This window comes from Vulpes vulpes, chromosome 1, assembly GCF_048418805.1.
Source record: "Vulpes vulpes isolate BD-2025 chromosome 1, VulVul3, whole genome shotgun sequence".
In the NCBI taxonomy this organism is placed as follows: domain Eukaryota; kingdom Metazoa; phylum Chordata; class Mammalia; order Carnivora; family Canidae; genus Vulpes; species Vulpes vulpes.
Window position 1 is genome coordinate 22,839,921 of NC_132780.1, and position 22,747 is coordinate 22,862,667.

Genomic DNA, 22,747 nt, shown 5'->3' on the forward strand with positions numbered 1-22,747 from the left:
AAGATAATTGTGGACAACCTAATCTGCTGAGTTTAGTCCAGGCATCTACAACCCGTCACTGCCAGGAGGTACCAGAGTGGTCACGATAGAGCATGTGGGAGGAATGTAGGATCACCTGTGGACTGTGCTGTGTCCCTGGAGAGCAAGAATGGCCAGAGAGCTCTGGGCAGGGCAATGCCTCAAGGATTGATGGTGAAAACGTCAGCTCCAGTGAATTACGGGTACTCAACCCAGAGGGTTCTTCCAACAACTGCCAGGTGTCTTGTCTTTGTGCCACTCCTGCCCTCTCACCCAGCAGCAGACCACCCCACAAGCCCCTTCCTGGCTAGATGAGACCATGATCCCAAGTGTGTGTGGAAGAAATAAAAGGCCTCCGCAGATCCTGCAAGCCTGACCAAGGAAACCTTTTCTTTATGGTCAAGGCCCTATATTGCCTGGACTCCGGCCCTTCAGGTGGAGAGGGAGGTCAGCACTGATATGGATGTTCTGGGTGAGGTCTTGCCCAGGGGGGAATCCCTGTCTTTCTCAGGACAGTCCCTGTCCCACCTGTCTCTCAGTCCTTTCCGGCCAAGGGGAGGCTAGAAGTGGCCAGCCCTGCAAGCTTCCTGAGACAGTGGTCTGGAAACAAAGCCCAGAGCAGTGGTGAGATGCACGGAATGTCGACTCTTTGGGGACCAGCAGTCAACTATTACAGAAAGAGAAGGAATTAAATTAATTGGAGGCTGGTGCTCCACAGTGGGAAATCCTTCCAATGTACAGGTGGGATCAGAGGAAGCAACTCTGAACCCAGTGGGTGTGGGTGTGTCCCCCACACCCCTGCCTTACAGTCACCCCTGAGTGTTCAAGGAGGTCCCTCCAGCCTGTCAGGATTAACTTATCCTGCCTGTGATGCTCCTGCACACCTCCAGCCAGCGTGCAGCCTCCACAGTGAGTGGTTTCCTACCAAACACCCAAATGCAGTTTCTAAGAACCTTCTCTGAGCATATCCTGTTCTCATAAGGGGGTGGGGGGGGAGTGTGGGATTTACACTCTGGATATTGGCAAACACCACACATCAGGGATGAATTTTTGTTTTTCTGAATGCCTAAATTTAAGAAAATGACCCTGTCATGGTAAAAATGCACCCTAGATTTATACATGTAAAGTGTTTTGGGCCATGATATTGAGCAAAACACAAAAAATCTGGAAAAATAATGAAGAAATAGCCTTCTAGTATTACCATGACTCCACAGAGAAAAATGTCACACCATGTAAGAATGAGAAAATTCTAACACTTATCTTTGTTGTATGTATATAGTCTTTTTTTTTTTTAAGATTGTATTTATTTATTCATGAGATAGAGAGAGAGGCAGAGATACAGGCAGAGGGAGAAGCAGGCTCCATGCAGGGAGCCTGACATGGACTCGACCCTGGGACCCCAAGACCACGACCCGAACCGAAGGCAGCGCTAAACCACTGAGCCACCCAGGCTGCCCGTATGTATATAGTTTTTGTAATTGAAAAGGGAACTAGCTGAAACTCACATAAAAGAAAATAGACAAGGGACACTTGGGTGGCTCAGCTGGTTAAGCACATGACTTCAGTTCAGGTCATGATCCCAGGGTTCTGGGATCAAGCCAGGTATCCAGCACCCTGCTCAGTGGGAAGTTAGCTTCTCCCTCTGCCCCTCCCTCTGCTTGTGTTATCTCTCACAAATAAATAAATCTTTAAAAGAGAGAGAGAGAGAGAGAAAACAGGCAAATGATACAAATTGGAATTTTACCCAGGAAGTCATATAGGTAATAAACAAATGAAAAAATATTCAACATCAGAAATCCCTAGGAAATGCAATTAGAACATAGTGCAACATGCGTAATAAAAAGGCGGACGTTAAAGACTGGCGGTACCAGGTATTGACAGGGACTGGAAATACTGGAACTCTCATACATGCCTGGTAAGAATACAATAGTGAAGTTTAGAATCCCATATTGACCCCATTCATGAAAATGTTAACACTGACCTACCTGTGACTTAGGCATTAAGCTCTGAGTTTTAACAGAAGAGAAATGAAGACTCTATTTGCATATGGAATTTTAAAAAGATTTTATTTATTCATGAGAGGCACTGAGAGAGAGAGAAGCAGAGACACAGGCAAAGGGAGAAGCAGGCTCCACACAGGGAGTCCGATATGGGACTTGATCCCGGGTCTCCAGGACCACACACTGGGCTGAAGGCGGTGCTAAACCGCTGAGCCACCGGGCTGCCCTATCTATTTGAAAGAGAGAGCAAGAGACAAAACAAGTAGGGTAAGGGGCAGAGGGAAAGGGAGTAGCAGACTCTGCTGAGCGGGGAGCCTGATGGGGTCTCCATCCCAGAACCATGGATTCATGACCTGAGCCAAAGGCAAACACTTAACCAACTGAGCCACCAACGTGCCCTGCATAAGGAAATCTAATGAAAATATATAGAGGGGTTTGTGAAAGGCAAAAGCTGAAAATAACCCAAATCCTGGAAATAACCCAAATGTTTCAAACACATGAAGAGATCAATACTGGTATATGTCCAAGGAAGAAAAGGGTGTTGACTGAAAGGACATCTTTGCAAAACCACCTCCAAGCCTTCAGACCAGAGAAAAATGCTGAGAAGTCCACCTTGGAGAAATCGTTTGTTTATGGACATTGGGACTGATTATCTTGACCAAGCAAGAGTAGGCCTCTGCACCACCTCCAGTAACATTTCCTTCTTCTGCTGTAGATGCTAGGGTGTACCTGGAAGGAAGATGTCCCCCCTCCCCTCCATTGGGCCACAAAAGCTACTTCCCTGGACTATGCGTTCTCCCTGGTCTTTAGCTTTTTCCTGCCTGCACCACAATGGCCTGGACATGTTAAACACCCCAGAAAATAGGAGAATTCAGAGACTTTTGGATTATTTTATGACAATGATCTGTTACACAGGATACCTGTGTCTGAAGAGATGAATTTCTGTGCACACTGATCCTGCCCAGCTACTCACTACATCTGTGGATACACTTTGACACCATATGTACTCCACTAGGGGCCTGATATCTCCTCTAATTACCTAATTACGTAGTCATCTAGATGACCACTTATAGTTCCCCTTCCCCTGTGGTGTCACAGGTGAATACTGTACATCAGGTCACATAACTCCTCTGAAGGATCTGAGGTAGAGTTCCACTCAACAGTGGAAGGCACTATGCGCTATCAGCTGTGGACAAGCAAAATATTCACATGGTCTCCACAAGCACTGGAGATGGTCTCAGCTGCTCCCTCTTCAGGGTGACCTGTGAGCACTCAAAACTTCCTGGCATCCAGAACATAAAACCCAGATGTGGATCCTAAGAGGCTGTATTTCCTATAAGTGTTATAATACAGTACTGCACACTGGGAAAATAAGAGAAATTTATTTTCCCACAAATCTGGAGTCTAGAAATCGGATATAAGGTGTCAGCAAGGTTAGCTCCTTGAGACTCCACTCCTTGGCTTATAGAGGGGCTCCCTATCTTCACATGGTCAGCTGTGTGTGCCTGTATCCTCATCTCCTCTTATCACAAAGCCAGTCATATCTCATAAGAGTCCATCCTAATAACCCATCAACTTCACCATCTCCTTAAAGAGTCTCTAACTAAAGTCATATTGTGAGGTACTGGGGGTTACAACTTTAACATGTGAATTTTAGGTACAGAATTCAGCCCATAACAAAGGTCTTGAGTTTCAATACAAATTGAGGCCCAAGCTGAAGAGTAGAACTGACGTACATATGTATTATTTATTTGCAATCATCCGTTCGGAGATACAGTAAATTTGGGAGACAATGAATCTCCTATGTGCTGGCAGAGCCCAATTCTAATTTCAAACCACCCCTTAGCGTGAATCTGATACCTAAGATTCATGGTAATTCAATCAAAAAGACAGCAATATCTAAAGGAGAGCAACACTTAGCACCTAATTCCCGTGTTGCTGACTTGGAAGCCACAAAGATTTATCACAATCCTCAGGAGACCAACAATGCCCCTACCAGATTTACTCATTCTCGGCAAAACACCACCCAGAATATTGATGAGGTACTGAGGGTCAACACTGGCTCACATCCATGCCCTAACATAGCAGGGAATAAGGAGTTCCAGACACCCATAATTGCCATCAGCAAATGACAAAGCAAAGGTCAGCATCACTAATGGATAATGCATATGGTGTTGAGCATATGGGTGGTGACAGAAGTTCACTATTGGGACCATCAAGGTGGCTGAAGTGAAAGGATGTCTGCCACAGGATCTGGCAGTGACTTCCAGCAAGGACTTTGAATACATCAGATCACAGAGTACAACTTCCAAATTTTTCTCAAATACCTGGAACCTAAGGAAGTCATTCCATTGTGGACATTCAGGTGAACAAAGCTCAAATTGGGAAGAGGGCTGCCTCATAAAGGTTCTCAGCATCATATACTAGGGAAGGAAATATCATCTTCCCTGCCATTTTAAAGCTTTTCTGCAGTGTGAACTCTCAGATGTGGAATAAAGACAGAAGTTTGGTGAAAGGAATGGTGTCCTTCACCTTAATCATGTGGCCTTGCTCCAGGGTGTATTCTGATTTCTCTGAAACAGTATCTTTGCCCGAAGAATTACCCATATTCTTCATGTTTGTCTGAGCGCAGGCTGCTCTAACAAAATATGATAAACTGGGTGGCTTGTAAGCAACATTTATTTATTTCTCAGTTCTGGAAGCTGGATTCCTCACATAACATTCCCCATATGGTCTGGTTTTGTGTCTGGCAAGGACCAGCTTCCTGATTGATTGGAGATCTTCTCAAAGGGTCCTCACATGATTGGTAGGGGAAGCTAGCTATCTCAGATTCTTATAAAACATCAATATCATTCATTAGGGATCTACACACATGACCCATTCTAATAAATATTACCTTCAAAAGATAGCACCTGCTACTCCTACTGCATTAGAGGACAGGGATTCGACATGTCACCATTAGTGAACATAACCATTCAGTTCATATTATCACCTATTAAGAACTTTATCTACTGTGTACTTTCTCAAGTTGAATGAGATTAGAAATTTAGCTGAAGGGGATCCCCTGGTGGCTCAGCGGTTTAGCGCCTGCCTTCAGCCCAGGGCGTGATCCTTGAGTCCCAGGATCAAGTCCCACATTGGGCTCCCTACATGGAGCCTGCTTCTCCCTCTGCCTGTGTCTCTGCCTCTCTCTCTCTCTCTGCGTCTGTCATGAATAAATAAATAAAATCCTTTAAAAAAAAAAAAGAAATTTAGCTGAAAGTTTTCCCACACCTTCAGGATTCCTAAGGTCTCTCTCCATTGTGAACTCTGTGATGATAACTAAGAGCACTGTAACTAATAAAAGATTTCCCTCACTGCAACCATATGGCCTCTCTCCTGTGTGAATTCTCTGGTGTTGAACGAATATCAACTTATACTTCAACAATTTCCCACATTCATTACACTTAATAAGGCTTTTCACCCAAATGAACCTTTAGGTGTACATTGAAGATATTTCTTTGGAAGGTCCTGACACATTCACTGCACTCATAAGGCCTTTTTCCAGTGTTAAGTCTCTGGTGAGAACAGAGGAGGGAACGAGCAGTGAAAGACTTCCCACATTCGTGTCATTTGTAAGGCCTTTTTCCAGTGTGAACTCACTTGTGATCATAGAGAGAAGAACTACAAGTAAAAGATTTCCCACATTCACTACAATCATAAGGGCTTATTGCAAAGTGACTCTGACAATGATGTAGGAGGGTACGGCTATAACTAAAAGACTTCCTACATTCACTGCACAGACAAGGCTTTTCTCCTGTGTGAATTCTCTGGTGTTGGATCAATGTTGACTTATAGTTCAAAGATGTGCCATATTCATTACATTTATAAAGACTTTCACTGGCATAAACCTTCACGTGTACACTGAGAGTGTTTCTTTGGATAAAGGACTTGCCACATTCAGTGCACAAATAAGGCCTTTCACTATTGTGAACTCTTGTGAGAATGAAGGTCAGAAGTAGTAGTAAAAGATTTCCCACAATCAGTGCATTCATAAGGCCATTCACCAGTGTGAACTCTCTGGTGAGAATGAAGGGCAGATCTACTGGTAAAGGATTTCTCACATTCACTGCACTCATAAGGCCTCTCTCCTGTGTGAATTCTCTGGTGTTGAATGAATGTTGACTTACACCTCCACGATTTCCCACATTCATTACACTTAAAAGGCTTTTCACCTGAGTGAACCTTTAGGCATACACTCAGGCTATTTTTTCTGACAAAGGACTTGCCACATTCACTGCACTTATAAGGTCTCTCTCCAGTGTGAACTCTATGGTGATAACAGAGGGCCAAATTAGTAGTAAAAGACTTCCCACATTCATTATACTCATAAGGCCTTTCTCCAGTGTGAATTCTCTGGTGTTTAATCAATGTTGACTTACATTTCACAGACTTCCCACAATCATTTCACTTATAAAGGCTTTCATCTGAGTGAATCAGTGTACCTGTGGATATTTCATCAGATAAAGGACTTGCCACATTCATTGCACTCATAAGGCCTTTCTCCAATGTGAATTCTGTGATGATAACGGAGGTGAGTGCTACAGATAAGAGATTTCCTACATTCACTGCACTCATTAGGGCTTTCTCCTGTGTGAATTCTATGGTGTTTAATCAGTGTTGACTTCCACTTAAAAGATTTCCCACATTCATTACACTTACAAGGCTTTTCACCTGAATGAACATTTATATGTACTTTGAGGCTATATTTTCGCAGAAAGGACTTGCCACATTCACTGCACTCATAAGGCCTTTCTCCAGTGTGAACTCTCCCATGAGCATGGAGGACAGAATTAGTGGTAAAAGATTTCCCACATTCACTGCACTCATAAAGTCTTTTTCCTGTGTGAGATCTCTGATGATAATGGAGGGCTGACATAAATGTAAAATATTTTGTAGAGCCACCACACTTATAAAACCTTTCTCTAGGCTGAACCCTGTAAGTAATAAAACCTGATCTATGGATTAAAGATTTTGCACATGTAATGCAATCATTACTCTTCACCCCATTGTGCCATTTCTGGGGATAAATGACAAATTTGCAGTTTAAGGATTTCCCACATTTGCTGCATGTGTACTGCTTGGATCCACTGTGAATATCTCCATGTTGACTATGGGTTGACATTTGCCAAAGGGATTTTCCATATTTTTCAAATTCATAATGTCCTTTTCCAATATGAAATCTCTGGTGTATCACAAATAAGGATGTGTACCTGAACATTTTCCCACAGTCACTGCACATAAAGTACTGTCTTCCAAGGTGGACACTCTGGTCCTGAATATGTGAATGTTTGTAACCGAAGGCATTCTTGCATTCTCCCCAAGGATAATGACTTTTTCTGCTTTGTAAAGATGTCCTGCACTGTGTAATTGTGTTTGGCTTCTCCCCACTCAGTGGCCTCTTGCTGTAGATGCCCTAAGCTAGACAGGAAGTCCTTCTGAACCTCCACACAGGCAAAGGACTTCCCAGAATCATGGAGTCCCCAGCTCTTTACAAAAGATACTGTGTCCATGTTTATGAATGGTTTTTGTTTCACGTGATGTTCCTGTTGTTGAAACTTTATACTGAAATAAAATTGTTTCCCGCATGCCCTGCACCTCAACAGTTTCTGACTCTTTTCTTTTCCCTGATGCTCAGCCAAGTGGAAAATGTCTCTCAAGACTGCACCACACATCTCACAGGGGTGGGTCATCCAGGAAGACAGAGCTGCCCTGGGTGTCCTGGTCTGTGACACGCCTCCAGAAGCACTCTGTTCAATGGGTGCCTCTGCAGCCTTTGCTCCACAGCAGCAACCTAAATGCAAGGAAATGCTGGTAAAATATGTGTTGACTATAGCAGGGGGCTCACCCCATCACATGCCACTGTCACATACATGACAGTCACATACATATCATATACATGCCACTGTCTCACCTGAGAATGAGTGTATGGCATGGTTTCCAGACACTGGAGATGAAATTCAGTTGAAAGAGTGGCTGCTGTGCATTGTTGTGCCTTGAAAGTCAAACTGTTATGGAGATCCCACTAGAAGGATATCAAACTAGGGTATGACATAAGGAAGAGAGCCAAGGGGTCTAAACCTTACTTCTCCTCCCACAACTTAGTTTAGGGCCACTTCTGCTGGTGATACTTATTTAAGTACAAAGTTGTAGAAGAATTCAATCACACTAAATTTGCAGCTGTTCAATATCAGTTTAAGAACAGGTAAATGGGGCACCTGGGTGGCTCAGTTACTTACCTGTCTGTCTTCGGCTCAGGTCATGGTCCCAGAGACGTGGGACTGAACCCTACACTGGGCTCCCTGCTCAGCAGGGAACCTGCTTCTTCCTCTCCCTCTGATCCCTGCCCTGCTTGTGCTCTAATAAAGAAAATTTTTAGAAAAAATTTTTTAAAAATAAGGACATGTGAATGTCTCATGGTAAAACATTCAGTGAATGCTAGAGTACACAGAAAGACCAGTGAGAGGAATGAATGAGATGTGGAGGCCTGAGGAGCACCGATTACTCCTGTACTGGAAGTTATGTAGTTACCAAAGGATTAGAACCCAGAATCCACAAATTGTCAAGAGTAAAGAAGGAAACATGGAAAAGGGGTGTGTCCATCAGCAATCACACCAAACTCTGGATGAACAAAGGTGCCCAGTATGATCTGAATAGAAGCCTAATTTCACGCCTTTCCCAGCTGAGATTTGCCAAAAACAGGGCCCCTAGGAGATCACCTGTCATGTCTGCTGCATGTCCATACTATGATACACACAGGATTCTACCCTGGAAGCTCAAGCTGAAAACCACACGGTACCATGATGATAGAAATACTGTAGGAGGGATGCCTGGGTGGCTCAGATCCTGGATCCTCCTGGGGTCGAGGATCGAGTCCTGCATCAGGCTCCTTGCGAGGAGCCTGTTACTCCCTCTGCCTATGTCTGCCTCTCTCTGTTTCTCATGAATAAATAAATAAAATCTTAAAAAAAAAATACTGTAGGAAGATAGGCACATGGACAACCAAACTGTCCCAAAGAGGATGGCAGAATAGGAGATACCATCTTTCACCCCAAGAAAAATTAATTTAACAGTCATCTATGAATAGCATTATCTCAGGGAGCTCAAAAGTGCCATTAAGACTGGGTAGTACACAATGGAGCTTAAAAAGGGCACAAGGACACAGAAAAGAAAGCTGGACAGTGTATTAGCAGAGACAAATGGGGATGGGTGGGAAATAAGGGCTGAGGCTATCTCCATCAGCCACAGGGCAGGTACTACTGGAATCCTTGCTCAACAGAGACTCCAGCTGCCTGCTCCACAGGGGACACTAGTATCACTGTCACCAATTCAACCAAAGGCTAAAGCCAAAGAAATCTTTTTTTTTAATTGGGGTTCAATTTGCCAACATATAGCATAACACCCAGTGCTCATCCCATCAAGTGCCCCCCTCAGTGCCTGTCACCCAGTCACCCCCATCCCCCACCCACCTCCCTTTCCACCACCCCTTGTTCGTTTCCCAGAGTTAGGAGTATCTCATGTTCTGTTTCCCTCTCTGATATTTCCCACTCATTTTCTCTCCTTTCCCCTTTATTCCCTTTCACTATTTTTTATATTCCCCAAATGAATGAGACCATATAATGTTTGTCCTTCTCTGATTGGCTTATTTCACTCAGCATAATACCCTCCAGTTCCATCCACATCAAAGTAAATGGTGGGTATTTGTCGTTTCTAATGGCTGAGTAATATTCCAAGCCAAAGCAATCTTGAGAAAGAAAATCAAATCTGAAGGCAGGACATTTCTGATTCCAAAACTAGATTACAAAGCTATAGTATTCAAAATAATAGGGTACTGGCTTAAAAACAGACAATGGGAATAGAAGAAAAATCCCAGAAGTAAACACACACATATATAGTCAACTAATTGTTTACAATTATGCCAAAAACCCACAATGGGGCAGAAAAATCTCTTTAATAATGTTGTGAAATCTCTGGGGAGTCTGGGTGGCACAGTTGATTTAGCTTCAATTCCTAGTTTCAGCTCAGGTTCTCATTTCAGGGTGGTGAGAGCAATCTCCACATTGTTTAGCTAGGAGCTGCTTGGGATTGTCTATCTTCCTCTCCCTCTGCCTCTCCTATCTTGGTCTCTCTCTCTCAAATAAATAAATAAATCTTTTAAAAAAAAATAAGTTAACTATTATTACTATTCTTTTTTTTTTTTTTTAAAGATTTATTTATTCATCTATGATAGACATAAAGAGAGAGAGAGAGGCAGAGACACAGGCAGAGGGAGAAGCAGGCTCCATGCCGGGAGCCCGACACAGGACTCGATCTCGGGACTCCAGGATCACGCTCTGGGCCAAAGGCAGGCGCCAAACCGCTGAGCCACCCAGGGATCCCCCTATTATTACTATTCTTTAAAGACTTTATTTATTTAAGAGAGAGAAACAGAGATAAAAAGAGAAAACACAAGCAGGGAGGAGTGGGAGAAGCGATGCGGAGCTTGATCCCAGGACCCTGGAATCATGACCTGAATCAAAGACAGATGCTTATCCGACTAAGACACCCAGGCACCCCAATAAACAAATCTTTAAATACCATTGTGAGGGGTGCCTGGGTGGCTCGGTCTGTTGAGTGTTCGACTTTTGGTTTCGGCTCAGGTCATGAACTCACAGTTGTGAGATGGAGCCTGCATTGGACTCCATAGTCTGCAGAAAATCTGCTTTGGAATCATTCTCCCTCTCCCTTAGCCTTTCCCTGCTATCCCTCTTTCTCTTTCTCTAAAATAAATAAGCAAAATATTTTTTAAAAATAGGCGCCTGAGTGGTACAGTTAATTAAGCATCTGACACTTGGTCTCAGCCAAGGTGGTGATCTTATTATGGTTGTGGGATCAAACCCAACTTCATGCTCTGTGTTTAGGTCAGAGTCTGCTTGATTTTCTCTCTCTCCCCATCTGGCATTCCCTTCCTTGTGCATGCATTCAATTGCTCTTTCTCAAATAAAAAAAATATTTTAAAAATAATAAAATACTGTTGTGAAATCTGAATATTTCAATAAAAAAAAAACAATGAAATTGGATCCCCATCATATAGCACACAGGGAAATGAAACTGCAACTGATTAAAGACCTAAACATATGACCTTAAACTAAAATTCCTAAAAAAAAAAACATAGAGAAAAGCCTCCTTAATCTTATTCCTGGCAATGATTTTTTGAATATGACATTTAAAGCACAAACAACAAAACCAAGAAGTAACAAGTACCACTATATCAAATTGAAAAGTTACAGCAGAGCCAATGAAATACATGACAGTGAAAAAAGACGTACAAATGAGTAACCTGTGATCAGGATCATCAGGGAAATGCAGAGCAAAACCATAAGTTATCACCTCCTACCTGTTACAATGGTTCTTACCAAAAAGACAAGAAGTAACATGTTGGTCAGGATGTGCAGAGAAAATAACATTTGATTTCTGCTGCTGGAAATGGAAATAGGGAAATTATTATGGAAAAGATTAGGGCAACCCACCAAAAATTTAAAATACAAGTACCATATAGTCCACCATTGCCATTTCTAGTTATGTATCCCAAAGAAACAAAATCGGTATCTCCATAAGTATCTGAACATGGATATTCACTGAAGTATTATTCGTAACAGTAAATAAATGGAAACATCAGTAAGTGTGTATGAATGTTTAAAGTGACAAAGGAGGCAAGCCTGGCTGCCTCTGTCCATAAAGTATGTGACTCTTGATCTTGGCATTATTTTTTTTTTTTTAATTATTTATTTATTTATTTATTTATGATAGTCACAGAGAGAGAGAGAGGCAGAGACACAGGCGGAGGGAGAAGCAGGCTCCATGCACCGGGAGCCTGATGTGGGATTTGATCCCGGGTCTCCAGGATCGCGCCCTGGGCCAAAGGCAGGCGCCAAACCGCTGCGCCACCCAAGGATCCCCTTGATCTTGGCATTATAAGTGCAAGCCCCACACTGTATATGGAGTATATGTAAAAAATAAAATAATTTTTTTTAAGATTTTATTTATTTATTCATGAGAGACACAGAAAGAGAGGGAGAGAGAGAGAGAGAGAGAGGCAGAGACACAAGCAGAGGGAGAAGCAGGCTCCATGCAGGAAGCCTGATGTGGGACTTGATCCCAGGTCTCCAGGATCACACCCTGGGCTGAAGGCGGTGCTAAACCACGGAGCCACTGGGGCAGCCCAAAAAAAATAAATTGTATTTAAATGAATAAATGAAATAAAGAGACAAGGAAAATTTAGTACACACACACACACACACACACACAGGAATATTCAGCCATAAAAAAAAGAAGGCAACATAGTCACTTTCCACAGATGGACCTGGAAAACATTATGCAAAGTCAAAACAGCAGACAGCAAAACACAAGCCTTGTAGGGTATCACTTATCTAAGTATTATATAAAAAAGAAATAAATCAAACTCCTATAAACAAAGTAGAAAGCCAGATGCTAGGGACTCAGGGAAATGGGGAGATGTTGGTCAGGGGTACACATTTTCACTTACAAGATAAGGAAGTTCTGAGATTCTAATGTACAACAGGTTGATTACAGTCATTAATACCGTATTCGACACTTGATTTTGATAACAGGATAGGTATTAAGTTCTTGACTCACTATCACGATCAAAAAAGATAATTATGTTAAGTGATGGTGTGTTATAGCTTCATTTTGTTTTTTTTTTTTTTTTTTTTTAATTATTTATTCATGAGAGACAGAGAAAGAGAGAGAGACAGAGACAGGCAGAAGGAGAAGCAGACTCCATGCAAGGAGCCCAAAGTGGGACTCGATCCTGGAACTGTGGGAACACGCCCTGAGCTAAAGGCAGACGCTCAACAACTGGGCCACCGAAGTGTCCCTCATTTTGTTAATAATTTCATAAAGTAGGGGTGCCTGGTAGTGCAGTGGTTTAAGCATCCAATTTCTTGGTTTCTGCACAGGTAGTGGTATCAGGGTCCTCATATCAAGCCCCACCACAGGCTCCGTTCTCAGCACTGAGTCAGCTTAGGCTTCTCTCTTCCTTTCCTTTACTCTCTGCTTGCACGTGCAAGTACACACACTTTTTCCCTCTCATTCTCTCAAATACATAAAACTAAAAAAAACTACACCAATCTTATAAGGTATATCAAAAATTATCATATAATGTAATTTCACTGATATATTCTTATCTGTCAATAATATCTTAAAGCTCAAGGGAAGGCGGAGAGTAGAAGAGATGTAAACGCCACAGAAAGAACCATAGAGGACACTCTTGAGAAGTAGCCCATGGTCCACTTAAGAAGTAAACATGCCAATGCCTGCAGCTTCAGGCACAGGCAGGCACAAGGAAATGTCGCCTAAAGCAAGGCATCAAAAGCCGGACCACAGAAATGGCACGGATCTGAACACATGTACCCAGCTGGGCAGAGGGCAAGCCAGGTGCAATCCATCAGCCTCACTGCAGGACTACTGACCTCCAACGTCACCCTCAGGGTTCAGCACACAGGGTACAGGGACTGCAGGGCAGAGGAAAGGGCACACCAACAACTCAGAGCTAGCCACAAAAGCAACTACCCAGAAAGCTGGGGACGCAAGCAGTGCCCACAGGCCACACATGAGAAGGACAAATTACCCCCTAGAAAAGAGAGGAGGGGGATGTGGAACACAGAGTCTACTACTCCAGGTAAATGAGGACGGTGAAGGCCTTACCCAGTGAGGATATAAGTGTAAAGTTCTCCAGCATCACATGGTGGTACAGCCGTCTCTGAGCCTCATCCAGAAGTCTCCACTCCTTCCAGGAGAAGTACACGGCAATGTCCTCAAAGGTCACGCCACCCTGTCAGGAGAGCGACACATGGAACCATGAACATTCTCTCTCTCTCTGAGAACCCACAATCCAACCCCCCCACACACAGCACCCCAGTCTCCCCTGCCACCTCAGCTCCCCACTGTAAGATAAATGCCAGGTCCTGGTGCCACTAATGCTGCACTCCTCTCGCCTTCCCGTCAATCACTGTTCAGTCCTCAGTAGTAACAGACACGGGACATGTAGGTGCAATCTAAGATCTGGGTGTGGCCTGCAAGGTCCCATCCCCCTGCCAGGAGCCCATTCCCATGCAGGCTCCCAGATTATGCCCTGAGACAGCCAGGTATGGGCCCTGCTTTACCAGAGAGTCCTCAATATCAGGACCCTGAGGTCCTTGGCTCACACTTCCTCTCCATGTGCACATGATTCTGTAGACTGTACCTCTCTCCTGTCTTCAGACCCCACAGATGAACGCCCACGCCTTCCTGCCCCCACACCACACGATTCTCCCACCACTCACTCTTGTACTCGTCACAGGTCATCCAAAGGATTTTTGATGGCTCCACTACCGCCCCAGGACTCTCATGGATCCCAACTGAGGGAAAGCCTCAGATGCTGCTGAGAAGCCCTCCTCAACCTGCCTGTAATCCTCCCTTCAATGACAGGCACTCACAAGCACATGTCAACTTAGGATACTCACAGACCCTCTTCTACTTCTGTGCTGCCCATGCCGTCCCTCAACCATCAGAACCCACCACTGTCCACTGAACCGTTGTGAAGACCCCAGCACTAAAGGTCTCCCTGCCAGGCACAGTGAAGCAGCAATGATCACATCTGCCCAGACCTTATCCAGCAGCAAGACTTTGAAAGACCCCAAATATGGTAAAAGCTGATCCCAAAATTCTGGTGAAGCCCTACAAAACTGGTAAGATAGTAGCCCCTGTTTCCCAAACACTCGTAGGTTCAGCATTTGACTCTTGATCTCAGAGTCCAGAGGTCAAGTCTCATTTTGGGCTCCACAAGGGCATGGAGCCGCCTTAAAACAGACAGACAAAAACAAAAACAAAAACAAAAAACCCCCAAAACTCCCAGTTGTCCTCTGCTATCTCTTGTTCCATCCATCACCCTGTGGAAGGCTTGCCCATCTGACTGCCAGATCATTCTCTCTACCTTCACTTGTGTTCGCAATGCCCAGCAACTATACAAAGTCACGCTGAACAACAGAACCACTCTTCAGCACAGTTTAGTAGGACCCGGTGACCTACTAATAGCACTGCTAATATTCTCTGCATTCCCTTCCTTTTTTTTTTTTTTTTTAAGATTTTATTTATTTATTCATGAGAGACACAGAGACAGAGGCAGAGGCATAGGCACAGGCAGAGGGAGAAGCAGGCTCCACGCAGGGAGCCTGATGTGGGACTCCATCCCGGGACTCCAGGATCACACCCTGGGCCGAAGGCAGGCGCTAAACCACTGAGCCACCCAGGCGTCCCTGCATGCCCTTCCTATATGGGACCCAATTCTCCCCCTGCTCCGCACAACAGCCATCACTTTTGGAAGCCTCCAATCTGCAACTTTCCCCCAGTTTCCCAAAATGTCCTGTCCAGCTGCCCACTCCACACCATCACTCACACTTTCCTAAAACATCTAAGATGCTTAACCATGTCAAGACAAGTGAGGACACCCCAAGGGATAATCAATATACTGCCAACTTCCATCAGGTTCACGGGAGCTTCAATCCCTTACGCTGCTATTCATAACGGGAAACCTCACTAAACTGTGGGGTCGGGAGGTTGCACTTCGGGGAGCTCTCAGGCACTACCAATATGATCAACTGCAGGCCCAACAGAAAGCGATGGGATTGACCTTATATGGGACACGACTTCACTACCTCAGACCCCAAAAGACAGGCTTTCCTGATCACCGCACCCAACAGCTCAGCCAATGAGAAGCCGCAACTCCCAACTTACTCCAGTGGACTTGTAGTTTACAACAGCCGCCCCAACTTCCCCCCTTTCCCCTTAAAATAGACTACCTCTCTCTTGTTCTCCACACTGGCCCGCTATTTTGACTCAGCTGCTTTATTCCAAACCGCAGTTCTCTGTCGCTCCTACATCAATCCATTTTTGCGGGGAACTGGCACTTTTTAAGGTTCACGTAACGAAGGCCCTGGGGTTTGCCCTGACTCCTCCCTTCCTTTTCTCACCTGCAACACCCACAATCGGCCTCGGCCCTGCTCAGAACATAGACCAGTCAACCGGTTCACCACGTCCACGGTGGCCACGGAGTCCATCAACAATCCACCGACTACTGCGATTCCCTCCTCCTCGCTTACCCCCGCGGGGCGTGCCCTTCTCTGCGGCCAGATAAAGCCTATGTACACCCGGGTCGCCCCCCTCTCAGCACCGCCAAGACAGACGGCCCCGTCAGGCAGCGAGGGCGCAGGCCTCACTGGCCGCGCGGCACCTGCTTTGACAGACAGAATGGACACGTGCAGTTCACCGCTGCTGGCGCAGCCAACCCCCACCCCCGCAGTCAGCCCCTGCCCGCCCCTCCCCTGCTGCCCGCTGCAGCAATACAGCCCGCAGGCGCTCACCCGCGGGGACCCGGCACACCCGCGCCTCCCTGTCCGGAACGCCGGGGCCGGGGCCGCAGGGCCACGAGCAGGCGCCCCGCGCTCGGGCCTTAGCGGTCTCGGTGCAGGGAGAGCGGGGAGGGTCCGGGGGACGAGCGTTTACCTGTGTCCGGGCCCAGGGCGCGGCCGCTGTCATTGGACTCGAGAGGCGGTGCGGGGCCCGGCCCCCACTGGGTGCGACGAAGACAGCATGTGCCTTCGGGTGTTCAGGGTTAGTCACCCCGACTCTGAACCCAAACCTTACAGGATAAACAGACCCAACCAGAGGCAAAAGTACCTACACCAGACGAGGCGGGAAGTCCCGCCCCCGGGGATTGCGCCCGCGTAGTAACGCCGCGTCCTGTGCCCTCATTGGCCCCTCGTGCGCCTTCGGTGCCCAGGCTCTTTCGGGTGGTGTAGTTCCCAGAGCTCAGGCACCCTCCGGTGTGTGTGCACCCTCCGGTGTGTGTGGGGGGGTGGTGGCGGGGGGGGCGTTGTCCTCCACCCGGTAGTACTGGAGCGGAGGTCACGTGGCATCCTGAGGGCTGCAGGAAAGTGCTTCTGCTACCCAGAGGGACTAGCATCACTTCTTGTTAAAGGCGAAGGGTCATAACTTCAGACTCCCGGAAGTTCGGTCAGCTTCCAAGACACTATTATTTTAGATGCTCTCAAATCCTTTTATTTAGGGATCCCTGGGTGGCGCAGCGGTTTAGCGCCTGCCTTTGGCCCAGGGCGCGATCCTGGAGGCCCGGGTGGGCTCCCGGTGCATGGAGCCTGCTTCTCCCTCTGCCTATGTCTCTGCCTCTCTCTCTCTGTGTGTGACTATCATAAATAAATAAAACAAAAATCCTTTTATTTAGGTAAATTACATGTCATTTCGTACAGCACTCCAGATACATTAAATGAAAGTACATAGCTGGAAAGATGTTGCTCATCAATGCTTGTATCCCGAAACGTTATAGTCAGTTTGGAATTGGTTAGAAAGAATACAGAAGTCCGTGTTAAACAACAAAAATTAAGTCTAAGACATTGTAAGGTCTATTGGCTTCAGTCAGTGATTTGTGACTTGGGCAGCATCTCTTTCAGCAGGTAAAGGGCAGCTCCAAGCAGTACAGGTAAAGGGCAGCTCCAAGCAGTACAGAAACCTAAATACTCATAGGTTTTTAGAGATAAGACCTAAATGTCATAAACAGAACAAAGGATTATGTCAGGTGAGGTCACCTTATTGTGGGGACAAAAGAGTCTTCTTATTAGGAGAATATCTCATATTTCTTTGGGAATTGAGATGGCCCATCCATGTGGCAGATTGCCTTTTTGGTGCTGACCAGAAAATTCCTGACTGAGCTTGGAACTAAATTTCTGAGGAAGTTTGAAAGTGCATTGAGCTTTAGAATTACTCCCTGGTTTGTAACATGGCCTAACAGAAGTGACTCCATTTGAGGCCTGTGGTTTACTCTTTTACACCCCTTACAGTTCTCTGATATTGAAGAAGAGCAGGAATGTTAGGCCACCCTGAATGAAGTGGTCAGTGACAGAGTCAGCCTCTGGCTCCACACTAATCCTCTCTTGCCTGTATAGTGGTTGTGTCCCTTCTATTAAGGAACACTTGTATCCATATATTTCTTACTACATAATTTCAAATGTCCTTAATTTCCTTTAGGAATCTAATATCACCCCATACATAGTGGAACTTAACTGATGCTATTTTTCAAATCAAACACATATTGCCATTTTCAGTTGCAGTGAGTGTGCAAAGGGAGTATCTGAACCCTGAAACAAAGGTTTATCTGAATTCAGTGATCTCATCTCCTTACTGGGAAGTGATTCTTCTTTCCTCAGGCACTGGCAATTGTGTTGCTTTAGGAATTAATCACAGAAAAACAGCCATAAAATGCACATTTCAGAAAGTAGTTCATAAGGGTTATGGAGCTATTTGAAGACAGTGGCAGAAATAGCTATGAGGAAATCCACATTCTATCTCCCAACACATCAATAAGAGCTGAAAAAAAAAGTTATGACCTCAGAGAATTTTATATTTTTTAAAGATTTCATTTATTTATTCATGAGAGACTTGGGGAAAGAGAGATGCAGAGACAGGCAGAGAGAGAAGCAAGCTCCATTCAGGGAGCCTGATGTGGGACTCGATCCCAGGCCTCCAGAACCAGACCCCGACCTGAAGGCAGAAGTTCAATCGCTGAGCCACCCAGGCATCTGTTTTCCTCCTCCCTCCTTCCTTCTCCTCCCTCCCTCCTCCTTTCTTCTCCTCCCGCCCTCCTCCTTCCTCCTCCCTTCCTCCTTTCTTCTTTTTTTTTAGAGGACCTTACAGAGCTTTTTTTATTTTTTAAAAATATTTTATTTACTTGTTTGTTCATGAGCCACACACACACACATACACAGAGAGAGAGAGAGAGAGAGGCAGAGACACAGGCAGAGAGGGAGAAGCAGGCTCCATGCAGGGAACCTGACATAGGACTCAATCCCAGGTCTCTAGGATCAGGCCCTGGGCTGAAGGCAGTGCTAAACCATTGAGCCACCAGGGGTGCCCCCTTAGAGAGCTTTTAGAAGAAGCCTAAGATGTTTGAGAAAAGTTAATATCAAAGGAGCATGTGACTGTGGTGGACCAATGTGCTTGGTCACTATGGTAAGGCTTTTATCTCTAAAATGTGACTTTCTCATTGTTGAAAACATTGAGCAATGCTACTGTCATCTCTATGAGTAAATAACCAGTTATTTTACTAGAAAACTGAGTTTATTCAGGACTAATAGAGGAATTTCAACTGGGGATTAGCAACCACGACAAACCACAATCAAGACTGAAGAGTTAGAAGCTAATGTCAGATTTTATTAGGGTTTAATAAGAAAGTGGGAGGTTTGCTATCAGTAAAAGTTCATCGAAGAAAAAGTTTCCAGTTGTGACAGTTTTTCATTGGCTGCATGTCCTGGTTAGTGTGTGGTTCCTGGGGCAAGTAGAGATCTTCCTTTTTTTCAAAACAGGAGATTAAATTTGTACTGAGAAAGCATCCTCCCTCTTCAAAATAAAAATAATACTCATTTTCCCTGCTGATTATCTATTCCTCCCTGTGTGAATCCTCCATTTCATTTAATAGATTCTATTTATTTGAAAGAGAGAGAGAGAGAGAAAGAGAGAGAGAATGAGTGGGGGAGGGACAGAGAGGCTCTCAAGCTAACTCCCTGCTGAGGGTAGAGCCCAATGTGGGGCTAACTTTCATAATCCTGAGATCATGACTTGAGCCAAAATCAAAAGCTGAATGCTTCAAGGACTGAGCCACCCAGGCACTCTATTAGATCTCCATTTTATTTATATATTTATTTTTAAAGATTTTATTTATTCATCAGAGACACACACAGAGAGAGAGAGAGAGAGAGAGAGAGAGGCAGAGACATAGGCAGAAGGAGAAGCAGGCTCCATGCAGGAAGGCTGATGCGGGACTCGATCCTGGGACCCCAGGATCATGCCCTGAGCCAAAGGCAGATGCTTACCGCTGAGCCACCCAGGCATCCCTAGATCTCCATTTTAAATATGGTTTTCTTTACTAATTTTCACACCACTTTGGAGGGAGAGTTAAGGAAGCAATGTAAGATGCTTGGAATAAAAATGCAAGTAAAATTGAAATGTTGTTTATTCATTGTTGTAACAAATATGCATTGAGTACATACTGGTTTCTCAGAAACTTTGGTAGATGCATGGGAGAAACGCAGGCAGAAGACAAGGAGTCCTGCCTTCAAATGCCATGTATTATGTTCAAAGAAAACACAGGAAACATGAAAACAGATTTACTAAGTTATATTCTATGTCAAAATGGAAACAAGGAGAGGTGATTTTGTGAGACGAGGGGACCAGGTGCAATAATTAATTGGCCAGAAGGGAAGCCCTCATTCTTTTTAAAAGATTTTATTTATTTATGAGAGACACACAGAGACAGAGACACAGGCAGAGGGAGAAGCAAGCCCCTGAGGGGAGCCCAATGTGGGACTTGATCCCAGGACCCCGGGATCATGCCCTGAGCTGAAGACAGACGTTCAACCACTGAGCCACCCTGGCATCCTAGGAGCCCTGAGTAATAAGAGCACCATTGGGGATCCCTGGATGGCTCCGTGGTTTAGCACCTGCCTTTGGCCCAGAGTGTGATCCTGGAGTCCCGGGATCGAGTCCCATGTTGGGCTCCCTGCATGGAGCCTGCTTCTTCTTCTGCCTGTGTCTCTGCCTCTCTCTCTCTCTCATGAATTAATAAATAAAAATCTTAAAAAAAAAAATAAGAGGGGCAGCCCGGGTGGCTCAGCGGTTTAGCACCTGCCTTCGGCCTGGGTCGTGATCCTGGAGACCTGGGATTGAGTACCATGTCGGGCCCTCTGCATGGGGCCTGCTTCTCCCTCTGCTTGTGTCTCTGCCTCTTTCTCTGCATCTCTCTATGTCTCTCATGGATAAATAAATAAAATCTTAAAAAAAAAAAAAAGAACACCATTGAGCAAGGCTGTGTTCTATGGAGTTTTTTTTTTTATTATTAGCTCTCTTAAATGAAGTGAGTTATTTGAAAATTTCAAAGAATCTATCTGAACAAACACCAAATCCATTCAGACAGCACCAAATCAAATGTGGAAATGGCTTTTGTAGACTCAAAGGGGAAACAAAGCTATAATTTATATGATTGCTTATAGCTTAAGGTCTTATTTGAGAAACTCTAGTTGACTGTTTTGTGTTTTTGTTCTAAGTGGATGCTTTAAGTAGATTCCATGCCCAGCATGGAGAGCAATACAGATGACTGTGTGTGTTTGGTTTTTTTTTTTTTTTTTTTTTTTTTTTTTGGTTTCACCATTGAGGCATTTACAAGAATTTGCTCCAGGTTAAGTTTCAATTTGCTTATGTAGGTGGCTAGGGCATTGGAGCCACCTGCATGTAGTGGTCTCTTTGTAGATTTGCAGTTTCAAGCAAAAGAATCAGGTGGCAAGGTGTCTTCCTGTGCACAGTTCTGCAGTGGAGACCCTGGGACTCTAGCCCTTTAAGCCTTTAGCCTGCCTGGCTCACTGCAGAGACACTCAGCAGACGTGCATTTGAACCCTTTGCTCTGCTGCTCATCATAGCCTGTAGATCTACAGCCTCCCTGTATTGAAGCCTGGAGGGAGTCAGCCTGACCTTCCCTAAATAACCTGTTTTAATAGTTTCATCTCTGCATTGACTCTCTCCATTAGCTTCATGTCAATTCATTAGAAATGCTCATGTTAAGCCCACAACTGAGACTTACTGACTCAGACACTTTGGTGGTAGCCCAAGAATTAGTTAAGACATATCTGGGTAAAATAGACACAAAGTAAAACATTCCATCCACTAGTTGTGGTTCCTGAAGACAGGGCACTTACTGTTTTTCACATGAATCTCCTCTACAGCTGTAGGATTTCAGAACAGAAGCTACAAAATTTATCAATACTCATGTGTTATCTTCATTAAATAAGTCTAGAGTGTCTGATTTTCTATTATTAATGGATTATTACTCCTTTATGAACATTGAAAGTGAAAACCTCTGGGGCACGTGGGTGGTTCAGTCAGTTCGGTGTCTGCCTTCAGGTCAGCTCATGATCCCAGGGTCCTGAAATCAGGCACCACATCAGGTTCCTTGTTCAGAGGGAAGCCTGCTTCTTCCTTTCCCCTCTGCTTGTGCTCCTTTAGTTCTCTCTCAAATAAATAAATAAAATATTTAAAACAAAAAAAGTGAAAAGCTTCTAACCAGAGTGGTTGCAGAAAAACAATGTTTGCAGTTGGTATGCTTTTTCTTTTTAAAAGAAATATTTTATTTATTCACGAGAGATAGAGAGGCAGAGACATAGACAGAAGGAGAAGCAGGTTCCTCAAGGGGAGCCCAATATGGAACTGATCCCGGAATCCCAGGACCACACCCTGAGCCAAAGACCAACACTTAACCACTGAGCCACTCAGGTATCCCTAGAATTGCTTTTTCACATGGATGGGTTGCTCTGTGTGTGTGTCTCTGTGTTCAAATACCCTCCTCTGTTTCCAAAACCCAGTTCTGGCTACCTAGAACTCCCAGAAGTCAATACTAACGAGGCAGGTGTTGATTGGAACAGAACATGATCTTTATCAGGAGACTGGCCACCTAGGGAGAAGGTAGATTCTAGTACAAATGCCAATTCCGAGGTTTCTGTCTTGCCTACAGGTTGTTAATGTTAGGACAGTGACCAGTAAAGGGACTACATTGGTCTGTAACATTTCTTGACTATATGCACACTTGGTGCTGCTAG

General features: G+C 44.7%; 1 long non-coding RNA gene and 1 pseudogene across 1 annotated transcript; both read right to left on the reverse strand.

Annotated features, from left to right (window-relative positions):
• Positions 1–5,526: 5,526 nt before the first annotated feature.
• LOC140597792 (uncharacterized) lies at positions 5,527–6,458 on the reverse strand (annotated as a pseudogene).
• A 4,927-nt stretch (positions 6,459–11,385) lies between these two features.
• On the reverse strand, positions 11,386–16,977 carry LOC140593772 (uncharacterized). Its single transcript, XR_011994085.1, has 3 exons — positions 16,599–16,977; positions 13,764–13,890; positions 11,386–11,516 (listed from the first exon to the last, which is right to left on the reverse strand). It is a non-coding gene; the product is annotated as an uncharacterized lncRNA (long non-coding RNA).
• Positions 16,978–22,747: the final 5,770 nt, after the last annotated feature.